The sequence below is a fragment of the Euprymna scolopes genome, chromosome 33, assembly GCF_053919585.1.
Source record: "Euprymna scolopes isolate OS-2025 chromosome 33, ASM5391958v1, whole genome shotgun sequence".
Taxonomy (NCBI): domain Eukaryota; kingdom Metazoa; phylum Mollusca; class Cephalopoda; order Sepiida; family Sepiolidae; genus Euprymna; species Euprymna scolopes.
Window position 1 is genome coordinate 88,541,823 of NC_136514.1, and position 15,661 is coordinate 88,557,483.

Consider the following 15,661-nt stretch of genomic DNA (forward strand, 5'->3'; position numbering starts at 1 on the left):
CAGTTCTAAGAAAGAATCTTTGTTCATGGAATCTATATTTAGGTTGGGGCAAATTATTTCTAAAATCGATACTAGAATTGTCTGCATAGATCCGCTGCATAATGGAGAAAGTGTTAACGTTATAATCAGTTTTCAGTGACAGTCTTTTAGTCACTTCTATCCAGTTATGGCTGATAGAACGAGAGCAATCTACCTCCGTTGATTAAATACATTGTTATGTTCGATATTCTCTACAGATTCCACATTTGGCAGAAAGATTTTCGAGTTTGGCATGATATACCTGATAAAGGTTGGAGGTTACATCGGCTGAAACGTTGTAAGAATAACATCCATTGTAGAAAGTATTGTGAAGCTTGTTAACCATTTTAGGAGTGGCGTTTTTTTAAAAGGAGGCCCAGTTCCCTATACATATTAAAAGAATAATAAATATGAATACCATTTCACAAATATCAGTTGGCTTTAAAGATGCCTCTGTGTGCTATTATCTTTACTAGTTTGTTATCATGCTTATCCACTATTCATAGCCTAATCATTCAACTTCTGTTAAGGTATCAGCTCTATTCAATCTAATACATTGTGAATGCAAAACAGAACTAAAATTTTCACTTATAACAGAATTTAAACAATAACAGATGGAAAATACGAAAAATGCGTAAGGCCGCTGGGAAAATGGTGGGATCTTTCTATCGATCCGGTAAATATCTCACTGCTGATGCTATTCTCTATCTATATAAGAGCCAGGTACGTCCAAGGATGGAATACTGTTGCCACATCTGGGCAGGAGCTGCTAGAAAGGACTTGTCCTGCCTTGATAGAGTTCAAAATAGACTTCGTAGCCTCGTAGGAGATGTCCTTTTCTCCTCCTTGCAACCTCTATCTCACAGAAGAGATGTTGCGAGTTTGTCTCTGATGTATCGTTATTTTCATGGAAAGTGTTCGACTGAGCTTAAATCTATGGTCCCCCCTCGCCAAACTTTCACAAGAAACACTCGTCTAGCTGTAAACACTATCAATAATTCCCCCCACTCTTTATCTGTGCCTAAACCTAAACGTAGATTCCATGAACAAAGCTTCTTTCTTAGAACTGCACGCCTGTGGAATTGTCTTCCGTTTTCCTGCTTTCCGGCTGACTACAATATGGTTGTGTTCAAGTCTAAAGTAAATAAGTTCTTGATGAGCCGTTCCATATAAGTTATCAAATTTACCAAATTTTCATTACTAACGATTACTATATTGTCCAATTTCTACTGTACACTCTTTAACCCTTATCCTTGAGTGGCCTCTGGGCCTTGATAATGTGGTGATGCCTTTGTAAAAAAAAAAAAAAAAAAAAAATGTCACTTCCTTTATGTGGATATAAGGAAAAGCAGTCATAATTAAAGTATTACTTGATCGCTAACAAAATATGCTCTGGAGATTGTCTCAAACATATCATAGGATCTGTAACGGTTCTTTGAGACATTACTAACCTTAATCCCAGAAACTATTAATAACATTACTTCTGGCAATTAGTACTAATCTTACCCTGACAAATAGTACTAACCATACTAGAGGAACTACTAACCATGCACAAGTAACTATTACTGACCATACCCCAGTAGTTATTATTAACCATACCCCAGCCACTATTAATAACCAGACACCGATAAGTATTACTAACTATACCCAGATAACTATTAATAACCATGCACTAGTAACTATTACTAACCATACCCTGGTAATTATTGCTAACCCCGTGCCCCGGTAACTATTATAAAACGTGCCCCGGTAACTATTATAAAACGTGCCCCGGTAACTATTATAAAACGTGCCCCGGTAACTATTATAAAACGTGCCCCGGTAACTATTATAAAACGTGCCCCGGTAACTATTCTAAAACGTGCCCCGGTAACTATTTTAAAACGTGCTCCGGTAACTATTTTAAAACGTGCCCCGGTAACTATTCTAAAACATGCCCCGGTAACTATTTTAAAACGTGCCCCGGTAACTATTTTAAAACGTGCCCCAGTAACTATTTTAAAACGTGGCCCGGTAACTATTTTAAAACGTGGCCCGGTAACTATTTTAAAACGTGGCCCGGTAACTATTATAAAACGTGGCCCGGTAACTAGTAAAAAAAACGTGTCCCGGTAACTATTCTAAAACGTGGCCTGGTAACTATTATAAAACGTGCCCCGGTAACTATTATAAAACGTGCCCCGGTAACTATTATAAAACGTGCCCCGGTAACTAGCAAAAAAACGTGTCCCGGTAACTATTCTAAAACGTGGCCCAATAACTGTGACCATATTCTGGCTACAGTTAATAACCTTCTCCCTTCCTTTCTTCTGTTACTTCATCTGAAGATTTAAGTTTTCCTTACTATTTTATTACCACTCACCCTAACAATCCTAAATTGGTTAGGCCCTGTCAGTGGGGCATTAGAATACGCCGACTGCCCCCCTGCAGAGGGTAAAAGTCCCTCAATGGGGGTCCTGGATATGACCTTAAACTATATCCAGTGGTGAGGCCCCAGCTTGCGGGCTTTGGGGAGTGTGGAGCCACCCTTTAATTACCATTGCTCCCAGGTCCACTCTGACCTGGAGTGGTAGTACCTGTTAGAGTCCCAACTATGGGTTAAATAGAAACTGATTTGAAAACAACAAATATATTCTATTAAAATTTTTTCTTCAAAATATTTGGATTCGGCATTAAATAATCCGAAAAGGGTTGATATGCCGTAAAACAAAACCAACCAACCTAAATTGGTTAGAATTTGGACACAATAATGACCCAACTTTTCTTTTGTTGCATTCAATTTTAATTTATTTTCTTCCTTGCTTTCCACTTTTTCTTTCTTTTTTCAAGACATTTTTGCCAACCATGGAATCTTATCTTCCTTTTCCAATTCTGCCTTTTTGCACTTCTTGCATGTTTTCTGAATGCTGATCATCTTTAAAAAAAAAAAAAAAAAAAAACACTTTTGAGCCAAAAGAGGAGCCCATCATTATTTGTTAATACGGGTTTGTTTTACTGTACACATAGATTCGAAAAAGTTGTCACAAAACAAATATAGAACAACAAATAAATGTTATCAAAGGCAAGATAAGTTACTATTCTACCTAACTGGATATGTTTTTAGTGTTTATATTTAATGTAACATGCTTATTCAGCTCGAAAAACATACAGTGTTTACCGATGTGCTGGAAAATTCAAAATGGCGGCCGACTATCTCTCAGAGACGGTATGTTTGGGAAAAGGAGTTATAAATGAAAAACCAGTCAAAATACTGTTAAAAAACCGCCGAATATATGTCAGCCTATGTCACGGTAACATATGTTGAGCGAGTTTCTAACAGTATTTTGTCTGTTTTTTTTATTTATAACTCATTTTCCCAAACTTAACGCCTCAAAGAGAGATTCGGCTGCCATTTTGAATTACATCGGTAAACACTGTATGTTTTTCGAGCTGAATGAACATGTTACATTAAATATAAACACTAAAACATATCAAGTTAGGTAGAATAGTAACTTATCTTGCCTTTGATAACATTTATTTGTTCTATATTTGTTTTGTGACAACTTTTTCGAATCTATGTGTACAGTAAACCAAACCCGTTAATACATTCACTTTTTCACTTTTCTTCCGTAAAATTTGAGACTTAATGTATAAATAGTTTTATTTTTCTTGCTTTCGGCTTTTACTAAAGTAAAGTCCATTTTAATTTTATTCATTTTTATTACACCGTCATCTTGGTCTGGAAGTAGGTGATCATTAGAGTTAGGCCAACAGCATATTCTTTTCATTGTTTTGACTCTCGAGTGTGTATCCGTTGATATTTTATATGCTTTTATATAAAGTGATGTGGTTCTCGTTTGATTAACTTTGTCAGATATATACTCGAGAGTAAAAACAATGAAAATAATATGCTGTTGTCATAGCCCTAGTGATCATTTTGCATTAAATTTATTTGTAAAACTGTAATTGGAATTCTTGAGATGGGGCTTGATAATTGACATTATTATTTTTATTTTTTTTTTTACCTATAGCCTGACATACACACCCAACTGCCTTTTTTATATCATAGACTGTCAGGGTTACCTGGTGTTGCCCCGGGCAAAAGTGTAACCTATTTTTATTAAAATTTTTGCCTATCTCTCTCTGTATCCTTTTTTTTTTTTTTTTTTATCCTCCGGTTTTCCCTCTCTCCATCCTCTCTTTTGTTTTTTTTGTTTTTTTTTTTTGTTATCCATCCAGACCATTTCTCTCTTACCCTCCCCCTACTTTTCTCCGTTAACCTGCCTATTTTTATCTTTGGTGTGTGTGTGTGTGTGTGTGTGTCTCTCTCTCTCTCTCTCTCTCTCTCTCTCTCTCCCTCCCTCCCTCTCTCCCTCTCCCTCTGTCCCTCTCCCTCCCTCCCTCCCTCTCTCTCTCTCCCTCTCTCTCCCTCCCTCCCTCTCTCTCTGCTGAATGCAGTTTGGACACCTCTGATAGAGAGAGAAACCCTTGAATAACAACATAGGTTTAACATTAACAAAAACCAACTAAGAATTGTCCTATGACATATGGCCGAGTGGTCCTAGACGTATCAAAGTTTACAGTTACCCAAAGGTGCTGAGTTCAATCCTGAACGAAGGCAGTGAAAAAAGTAACATTCAAAACAGAGAATGAGCAACTATGTCCCAAAGCCTAGCTGGAGTCCGAACACGGTACCCCCGTAATAATAATAAAGGGTTGGGTTCGAGACTACTAACAAACGGTTCCCCAGTTTGATACGAAACACCTGACGAAGGCCGGAGGGCAAAACGGCCGAAACGTTGTGAGGAATTCAGTCCGACAATCTCAATCAATGAAAACACCTCATCTCAAAAATACAGACAATTACTAAAAAAAGCAAGGTAACGACCAGCACAAAAAATTGAAAATGCTTTTATTCATAATCATATGGATAAATTAGCAGCAAATTTTGATAAAATTTGGTTCGCTAAGTATATTGCAATTTTACAAGAGCGTGGTCATAAAAAACTAGTTCTTAAATTTAACGGAAAATTGCAGCATTTAATATACAAAAAGTTTGGGTACACCACCAACTCCAATATTGGCACAAACTTAAATCTATCTTCCCATGATCTATCGATACTTGATCATGTTTAGACTTTTGTATTCCATTACCTGGTGTCAAACGGGAAGAGGTATTTTCTGAATTTGAAATCCTCAATGCCCAAGCAAAGAAATTTTCACCAGTCTCTGAAATTAAAGTAAGGGATTTAAAAGCAAGATTAAACAACCTGGCCCATTGCTATGCAAGTACACCAATGTCCTATTCAGAGTTTAAATGGCACAAAGAGCATTATGCAGTTATTAAAACGCTACGGAAAAATAAATCGTTAGTTATTACTAAACCAGATAAAGGTTCAGGGGTTGCAATACTAGATTATCATGATTATGTCGACAAAATGTCTACCATACTAAACGACACAGAGAAATTTATAAAAATGGGGCATGTCACAACTCCTGATCATACAATCTCTTTAGAAAACAAATTTCAAAATAAATTAGTTAAGTGGGTTAAGGGTGGTGTACTTCCATCGGACATAGCTAATGAGATTAGACCCTCAGGATCGATCCGCCCTAGATTATATGGTAGCTCGTCTGAACTCCAATCTCTGGTCCCCCCTCGCCAATCTTTCACGAAAAATACCCGTCTAGCTGAATCCACAGTGAAAAATTTCCCCCACTCTATATCTGTGCCTAAATCAAAACGCGGATTCCATGAACAGAGCTTCTTTCTTAGAACTGCACGCCTGTGGAACTCTGTTCCGTCTGCCTGCTTCCCTCCAGACTACAACTTGGATGTCTTCAAGTCCAATGTTAACAAATTCCTAATGAACCGCCCCTTTAAGTAAACACTTTAGCAAATCTCCTCACTAACGTAATGTACTTGCAATAACCCTTATCCCTGAGTGGCTTCCGGGCCTTGATAAGTGGTGACACTGTGTAAAAAAAAAAAAAAAAAAAAACCGAAAACTCACAAAGTAGGTATTCCTTTTAAGGCCCATTTTGTCTATGGTAGGGTCATCACAACATAAAGTTGCAAAATGGATCTTAAATATTTTGCAACCAGTATTGAAATATTACAGTAAATACTGTTTGAAAGATTTATTTCATTTTGCAGACTTTATTCAAAGGTCAAAGGTTGCTAATAAATTTATGTGTTCTTACGACATTATCAACCTTTTTACTTGCGTCCCCATTTCAGAGACTATAGATATCTGAATAGATTTTTTATATCGTAGTCAGATATCTCCTCCTCCTATTTCTGAAAGTATATTCCTTGAGCTGATGAGATTTGCCACTACATCTGTTGAATTCAGTTTCAACGATGTCATGTATCAGCAAACAGAAGGTGTGTTGATAGGCTCAGTTTTGGGGCCGATAATGGCGAATATTTTTGTCGGTTTCCATGAAGAGCAATTGCTTTCTGGACCCATGAAACACTTGGTCTATTTTCGCTATGTGGACGACACATTTTGTCTCTTCAATAACCAAACAGAGGCAAATAATTTTTTCTCCCTACTTAATAGGATGCATCCCGTGTTACAGTATGCTTATGAAGTCGAGTTTAACTCAACCATAGCTTTCCTCGATGCATTGATAACGAAAACACCATCTACCTTGAATCAATATACCGTAAACCTACATTCACGGTACTGTATACACGCTGGGATTCATTTTGCCTCCAAAAACGTAAGATAAATTTAATTTGGACCCTAACACATCATGCCCTGATGATCTGCTCAAAATCAAAATTGGATGAGGAATTAAAAATAATTACTGATACCCTCTCCAAAAATGCGTACCCTTTGGATGTGATTAGGTCAGTTATGCAAAGGAAAATAGCAGAGTCTTCTGTAACTAAAATTCAAACGGTTCGTAAATGTCCACTATATCTGCGTTTATCGTGGCTGAGGGCAGTAAGGTAGAAATTTGCAAAGCAAATCAGCTCAACGTGCAAAATTGTTATTTTGCTTCAAATGTGCGTGTTGTGTTCTTTACGAGAACGTTAATGCCATCCTCCCGAAAAGATGTTCTACCCCCCCCATCATAATAATAATGTAATTTACAATTTTGAATGTAGTTGCAGTGCCGACTATGTGGGTCGAACAACATTAAGATTAGATGGAAGAGTCCAACAACTACCGAAATCAGAAATGGGACATACCAAACAACAGACATAATTGTCAACACACACACGGGTCTTCAATTACTGACTATCTTATAAAAAACCCGTCATGTGCAGCGAACTTTAGCACGAATTCTTTTTTAATCCTGAGTCGTGCTCACTCATTATTTCATTTAAAAATCTTGGAGACTATTCACGTTCGATTAAGAAGGCCTTCCCTCTGTAAACAGAAGGAATGCCTCTTGGGTTTAAGCATGATTAATCTCTAGGATCTTGGAGTAATATAACGTTGCTTTATGTTTATCGCTTTCCCCCTTTTTTTTTCACCCCCACCCCCACCTACATAATGTAACGCAACGTGATTTTATTTGTACATATTTTCGATTCCCATTCGTGTCATTTTTTTTTTTTTTTTTTTTTTCAAAACAAATCCCTCGTTAAAGCTTTGAAAAAACGAGGGCGAAACCAATCAGCCAACTCCCTCATTTTTCTTTTCTTCTTTTCACCCGTTCACTTTATTTCAAACGTTTTTAATCATGAATTTAAGTCTTCCCTTCATGATTGCGATATATAAATTTTGCACCCCTTAAAAAAAGTCATGATATATGTGGCTTTCTTCAGTCTTGACAGACTATGGATACCCACGGTAAGGGTGCCTGCGCGTGAAATTTTTGTGGCAAGAGTTGCACAATCTCTAACCACACCGCTCCTGAGTCGACATTGTTGAATACCAGTGGCAAGTGAAGGTTCAGAACGACTGGAGACAATGCCGAGATAAGCAGAGAGCACATACAGCGCCTAGAATTCCCAAATGGTCACCCATCTGGTACTAGCCAGGCTCAACATTGCTTAACTTCGATGATCTGACAGGAACCGGTGTGTCAACGTGATTATGCCGTACTATATATATATATATATATATATATATATATAATTATTTAACAAGAATAAAAAAACAAAAAGGAGGTAAAACCCACATGAGTAATGAGTAGATAGAATTAATACTATTAAATTGGGAGTGTATTTCGGATGCTTCGAAAATATGCCGTGTTGATGACGTCATGCAAAAAGGAAAAACCAATTATCAGTATCTTGATTAATCATTGCTGGCAATTAAACACATTGCAAATTTCAACCCCCCCCCTTTTTTTTTTTTTTTTTTACAAAGGAGTTACCACTTATCAAGGCCCGGGGGCCACTCGAGGATAAGGGTCAATGAGTGTACAGTGATCAGGGGGAACATGTCAGCAATCGTTAATAATGGAAATTTGGTAAATTGGGTGACTTAAGGGGATGGCTCATCAAGAATTTGTTTACGTTGAACTTGAAGACAACCATATTGTAGGCAGTTGGAAAGCAGGAAAACGGAACAGATTTCCACAGGCGTTCAGTTCTAAGAAAGAAACTTTGTTCATGGAATTTACATTTAAGTTTAGGCAAAGATAAAGAGTAGGGGAAATTATTGATAGTGGGTTCAGCTAGACGAGTGTTTTTCGTGACGACCATAGACTGGAGCTCAGACGAGCCACAGTGGGATTTTGCTGCTGGTCGAGTTAGTCTACACTATTTTTGTCGAGGGGGGGTACAAGTGTTTTGGGTTTGTTGGAGCACATTTCGAATAAAATACTTGTAAAACAGGAACAGGGATGCAAAATTTCAGTGATGGGACAGAGTTTGGAGTTTGGTTGATAGTGCGGGACCTATTATGTTGGAAACTCTGCTTCCCACCTGACTACAACTTGGATGTGTTCAAGTCCAACGCTAACAAATTCCTAATGAACCGCCCTCTTAAGTAAACACTTCATTAAATCTCCACACTAACGTACTGTACTTGCAATAACCCTTATCCCTGAGTGGCTTCTGGGCTTTGATAAGTGGTGACCACCGTGTAAAAAAACAAAAACCGTTTTGAACCGTGTCTAGGAGCAAGAAACTAGTGGAAGATGCACCAGACCAGATGCGGCAACAATTTTGACGTCAACACAGTGAATTGATACGTTTAGGTTTAGACACAGATAAAGAGTAGAGGAAATTAGTGCAAAAGTTTTTGGCCACTTAGAATTTCATCTGAGAAATGAAAAACTATACTTTTGAAAATCTTTTTTTTTTTTTTTTTTTTACATAGACGTCACCACTTATCAAGGCTGATAGGCCACTCAAGGATAAGGGTTAAAGAGTGTAGAGTAGTCAAAAGGACAATATAGTAATCGATAGTAATGGAAGTTCGGTAAATTTGTTAACTTAAGTGGAACGGCTCATCAGAAACTTGTTCACGTTGGACTTGAAGACAACCATATTATAGACAACTGGAAAGCAGGAAAACGGAAGACAATTCCACAGGCGTGCAGTTCTAAGAAAGAAGCTTTGATCATGGAATCTATATTTAGGTTTAGGTACAGATAAAGAGTGGGGAAAATTATTGATAATGTTTTCAGCTAGTCTAGTGTTCCTTGTGAAAGTTTGGCGAGAGGGGGACCATAGATTGAAGCTCAGTCGAACACTTTCCATGAAAATAATGATAAAGCAGAGACAAACTCGCAACATCTCTTCTGTGAGACAGAGGTTGCAGCGAAGAGAAAAGGGCATCTCCCACCAGGCCCCGAAGTCTATTTTGAACTCTATCAAGGCAAGACAAGTCCTTTCTAGTAGCTCCTGCCCATATGTTCATTATATTCATTAGAATAACGACCATAAAAACTGCTTCCATCTGTCAACAAGTTTTTAAATGTCTCACTTGTGATTTTTTTTTTTTTTTTATGAAATATGAATCTAACTCTAGATAGATCTTTTCACGTGATGAGGCAATCTAAATGCGTTTTCTGATCCTCGAAATAAGTAACAATCTGGGCCAGGAGAATATGCAGGATGAGGCAGATCGGTTTTTAATGTGGAGAAAATTTCTTTCGTCAAAATCTCGCCTCTTTGATGAAGTCTAAGATAGACTGTCAATTAAATGATGAATGTTATGTTTCTTTGTGGGAGAAAAAAAAAAACTTCAAAAATAGTTTTTTTTTTTTTTTTTTTTTTTTACACAGTGATCACCACTTATCAAGGCCCGGAAGCCACTCAGGGATAAGGGTTATTGCAAGTACATTACGTTAGTGAGGAGATTTGATGAAGTGTTTACTTAAGGGGGCGGTTCATTAGGAATTTGTTAACATTAGACTTGAAGACATCCAAGTTGTAGTCCGGAGGGAAGCAGGCAGACGGAACAGAGTTCCACAGGCGTGCAGTTCTAAGAAAGAAGCTTTCATTTTTAATTGGTCAATTTATTATTTTCAATCCTTTCATAACATTCATCATTTAATTGACAGTCTATTTTAGACTTCATCAAAGAAGTTAGATTTTTACGAAAGAAATTAATTTAAAAAGAAAAAAAAAATGTGAAATAATTATCCCAACTTAGGATCCCATTTGACAACTTTAAATTCCTGGGCCTTCGGGCCAAGATCACAGTGTAGTATCTGTTCTAATGCTACACTTCACCTTTTCTGTCCTCGGTCAGTGGAGGATAAATCCGTCATGACCGAGACATTATTTATTTTTGTTCCTACCCCTTCTTTGGGGAGCTGGATTTTCCCCACATTAAAAACTGATCTTGTGTCTAACTCTACCCTCGTGGGGAGGCAAGTAAATAAAAACTTTATTCTGCATCAAATACACCATTGGTTGATATGCCGTAAAACAAACCGACTGAGAATCTATTGCGTTAGGTCTTATCCTTGAGTGGCTATTAGCCTTGATAAGAAGTGACTCATTTAATCTCGAAGGTTCTATCGCGAGGTACCAAAAAAAAAAAAAAAAAAAAAAAAAAGTTAAAAGCATTTAACCCCCACACCCACCACATCCCTTAAGTACCAGAACAACCCAGGTCTGCTAGCTACTAGTCACTTTTCGAGATGACCTCGGAAGACTCTTTAACTCGTTAAAAACAGGCAAAAGTTATAGCCCGTTGATTTAGAATGAGTGCTTTATTCCAAATTACTAATCCTTATTAATCCTTACTAATCCTTAACTGTGGATAATATAATACTTACTTTACTGCACCATATTATAACAAAGGTTGGTATTTATTAGTGATGGGACGATTCCAATATTTTTCCCGATTCCGATACAATTACAGATTCCGATTCTTTATAAATCTCTAAATATTTTACTATATAGTTGTATTTTTTCTCTGATTACCGTAAAAACACACACGTTAAATGTGCAAATATTTTCCTAAATGTAAAAATATACTTGTGGGGAACGATCCATCGATTTTGGCTTCACTGGTGGTTTAAAATCAATAAATATTATTTTATCATTATTACCAGCAATGAAAGATTTTTGCTTTAAACAAAATCAAATAAAAAAAGACAATTAAAAGAATCGTTTTTTGCATCGGAAAATCGGTAAAAAAAATTTTCCGATTCCAAGGAATCGTCACAACACTAGTACTTTTGTATTTTCATACCATGCTGAAATAATGTCATTATTTTGAAAGGCAGTCTTAACGTGAGGAGGGGAGGGTGTTTTGTAACTATTCTGTGCTTCCACCTAACAATTTAATAAAAGAAAAGAAAAATATTGTGAAACTTGAATTTAATCTGAAAAAAAACTATTTAAAAATAGCGCGGTACCAAAAAAATGTACAAGCACCCAAAGGTTTGTACAAAATTTCGACTAGGCTAGCGAAAAAGTTTCCAAGAAAAAGCGAAACAGACATAGACAGACAGACAGACTAAGAGAAATCTCTACTATCACATAAAAGGAACTTTGGCGTGTGAGTTAGTTCCCTATGGACTCGAAAATTGCTGGACTGATTTTTATGAAATTCTGCACAAAGGTACTTTATATGCCTGGCAGTGTTCTTGAATAGGTTTTGTATCAGAATGTCTTTAACAAGTATTGATAATCAAAATAATCCAATGAAAGATGAAACAGACGATTTTGATCAAAGGTCACACCTTATACAACCTAACATCACACATGCATTTGACAAATTTTATTACCGCACAAGCAGAAAGGCCCAACATATAAAATCAATAATAGGTTCTTTGATATCACAGAGATGAATTCAAAATGAATGTTTCTGTTTAGAGCACAATTGAACCATGATACTTGACTTTTGCATTTTAAACTTTAATGCAAGCCATTATATATAAAAAATAATTTTCTAAAATCAACAGTAGGTTCTCTACAGTGCAATGTAGACCGTCGCTACAGGGAGGCATGTGAAGCTTCCCCCTGGTGCACTGTGACGGGTCCCCAACTAGATAGGGTCCTGGATATGACCTTAAACTATATCCGATGGTGAGGCCCCAGCTTGCTGGCTTTGGGGAGTGTGGAGCCACCCTTTAATTACCATTGCTCCCAGGTCCACTCTGACCTGGAGTGGTAGTAGCTATTCGGGTCCCAACTATGGGTTAAATAGAAACTGACTTGAAAACAACAAATATATTCTATTAAAAAAATTTTCTTCAAAATATTTGGATTCGGCATCAAATAACCTAAAAAGGGTTGATATGTCGTAAAACAAAAACAACCAACTAGATAGGTAATCAATCGATTCGATTAAAAAATGGACGATTTCACTTGTTTCAATGAAAATGAAAAATATAAGAGGGTGAAACATCAGTTGATCATCATTCAATCTCGGGCAACGTCAGCTCTCCCTGCTAGTATAATATTGAAATAAAAATTTTAAAGTTTGATGATATTTTATTTGGAAATCTTTTTGCATGTCTCATCTTTTGCACTGAAGCTTTCAAAGTAAATTTGGCCAAACGTCGGCGATTGCACATTTTAATCTTGCTCTTTTTTATTTAATTTTTTTTTTTTTTTTTTTTTTTTTTTTCTACTCTTCTTCTAAGCATTTCGAATGGTTTCTTTATATTTCGGAATTTTTTTAATATTTCGGAATTTTTTTAATATTTCAGAATCTTTTTTAATATTTCGGAATCTTTTTTGATATTTCGGAATCTTTTCTAATATTTCGGAATCTTTTCTAATATTTCAGAATCTTTTTTAATATTTCGGAATCTTTTTTAATATTTCGGAATCTTTTCTAATATTTCGGAATCTTTTCTAATATTTCGGAATCTTTTTTAATATTTCGGAATCTTTTCTAATATTTCGGAATCTTTTCTAATATTTCGGAATCTTTTTTAATATTTCGGAATCTTTTCTAATATTTCGGAATCTTTTCTAATATTTCGGAATCTTTTTTAATATTTCGGAATCTTTTCTAATATTTCGGAATCTTTTCTAATATTTCTGAAAATTTTTTTATATTTCTGAAATTTTTTTTTATATTTCTGAAATTTTTTTTTTATATTTCGGGAATTTTTTTCTAAATATTTTGGAATTTTTTTAAAAATATTTCGGAATTTTTTAAAAAATATTTCGGAATTTTTTAAAAAATATTTCGGAATCTTTTTTTTATATTTTGGAATTTTTTTATAATTTTTTTATATTTCTTTTTTTATACATCAGAATTCTTTTTTATATCTGGATTGATCATTTCTGTTGTGTGGATTCGTCTAACCCTAACCGTTTTCATCTCGGATTCTGGTCTCAAAACGTTTTGGCTGTAACATCTGATCTTCTTCATGAAACGACACGTGGTGCAACCTAATGCTACCAGAATCCGTTGCCAAGTTTGCTGGAAAAATGTTTTTCTCATTCTACCACTCGAGTAGATATCTCGCTACTGATGCAATCCTCTACCTGTACAAGAGCCAAGTTCGTCCTAGGATTGAATACTGTTGTCACATCTGTGCAGGAGGTGCTCAAATAACTCTATCTTGCCTTGACATTAGGTACGTGCAAAATGAATGCCGATGCTCAAAATGAAAAAACACTTTGACCCCCTCCCTTTACTTAAAAATTCACCAAAAATCAGAAAATTAACCAATTTTAATGAAATTTTCAGTATTTATCAAATAATGATCACGGAATATATTGAACCCATTATTTTTATTCAAATCTTAGTGGAAATGTATTATTTTGTTAAAACAAAAAATACCTTTACTAAAGTTATGGTTTTCAGTAGTTAAAAAAAAATGAATTTATTTTTGCTTTTTTTTTATGAAAATAAAACATCGTAAAATATAACAATTAAAAAAAAAAAATTATTTAATTTTACAGGAAAATTACAAAAAAATCCCCTGAAGTCTGTATTAATGAATTCGATATAACTTGAAGAAAAATTAATTTTTTGAACTACCGATATTACCATTGAATTAAGCATTGTTTATTTAATATTTTCACAAAAATATTATAATAGCAAAAAAATTTTCTACTTTTGTTTTTTTTAAATTACAAGTTTTGCATAATTTTTATATGTAAGATTTTAATCTTTCCTTTGCTTGAATGAATGTGAAACTTTCGGTGTAACATAATTTTTATATAATTTGGACAATAATTTAAAATAACTAAAATAGAAAAATAATTAAATTAAAAAATGGTAAAAATTATACAAACGTTCAGTATACGAATGTATGGATGCACGTCTGGGGGGGGGGGAACTAACACCCCCGTTCCTCCCTTTTAATTACATGACGTCATTTTTATAGTCTTTTGACTGGCTGAAATTTTGGGCTTCCGTATATTCCGTGTTTATAAAACTTTCGTTTGTTGCGCTTTTGTGAATGGCAGAATCACTCAGTTTTTGGGCTAATTAAGCTATTTTTGTACAAACAAGGTGTTTTTTTTTATTTTTATTTAATTCAGTATCTTAGTACTTTACTTCACTAATTATCTTTGAAATAGACGCAGAAAACTAATATTTATCTTTTTAAAGAATTTTTACAATGAATTTATTTAACTTCAAAATTTAGCTGAATTGGTTAGCTCTCCGTAAAAACATTTTTCATAACTTTTTTTTCACGTATACAAATATTTTTTCCCTTTTGGAAATTAAGTTTCGTCCTTATTCTTTCAAATCCAATCAAAAAGTAGCCGGAGACCTACAAAAAAAATTATGATTAATCGGCTTTCAAAACTAGGTCCACCTATCTTTATTCATCCATTTTTGCACGTACCTACTTGACAGTTCAAAACCGACCTCCCTGCAACCTTGTTAGCCACAGAAAAGATGTTGCGAGCCTCTCTGTGCTCTATCGTCATTTTCATGGCAAGTGCTCGTCTGAGCTCCAGTCTATGGTCGCTCCTTGCCAATCTTTCACAAAAAACACTTGTCTAGCCAAAAATCATATCTTAAGATCATTTGTAGAAATTTATGCTGATGACACTACCATCTATGGCAACACTTCAAAGGACCAAGTTCCCTCGGATTTTGTCTCCTCTGATTTAGATCACGTGGTGCAATGGGGAAAGAGGTGGCTGGTTAATTTTAATGCATCTAAAATCAAGCTTCTATCTGTTCATCATCGACACTGATCTCTGTCTGGCATCAATTAAAATGAATGGCTCTCGTCTTTGGGAGGCTCCATGTTTTGACAAACTGCTCGGTTTGACCGTTACGCCTGATCTGAGATGGACCACGTACATCAA

The 15,661-nt window shown here is 35.5% G+C and overlaps 1 protein-coding gene and 1 pseudogene across 18 annotated transcripts in view; one reads left to right on the forward strand and one right to left on the reverse strand.

The window, feature by feature from the left end:
* The window catches only part of LOC145258337 (protein spire homolog 1-like), a 559,588-nt gene that overhangs the window by 349,249 nt on the left and 194,678 nt on the right, over positions 1 to 15,661 (forward strand). The window lies entirely within an intron of this gene.
* LOC145258433 (5S ribosomal RNA) lies at positions 7,949 to 8,065 on the reverse strand (annotated as a pseudogene).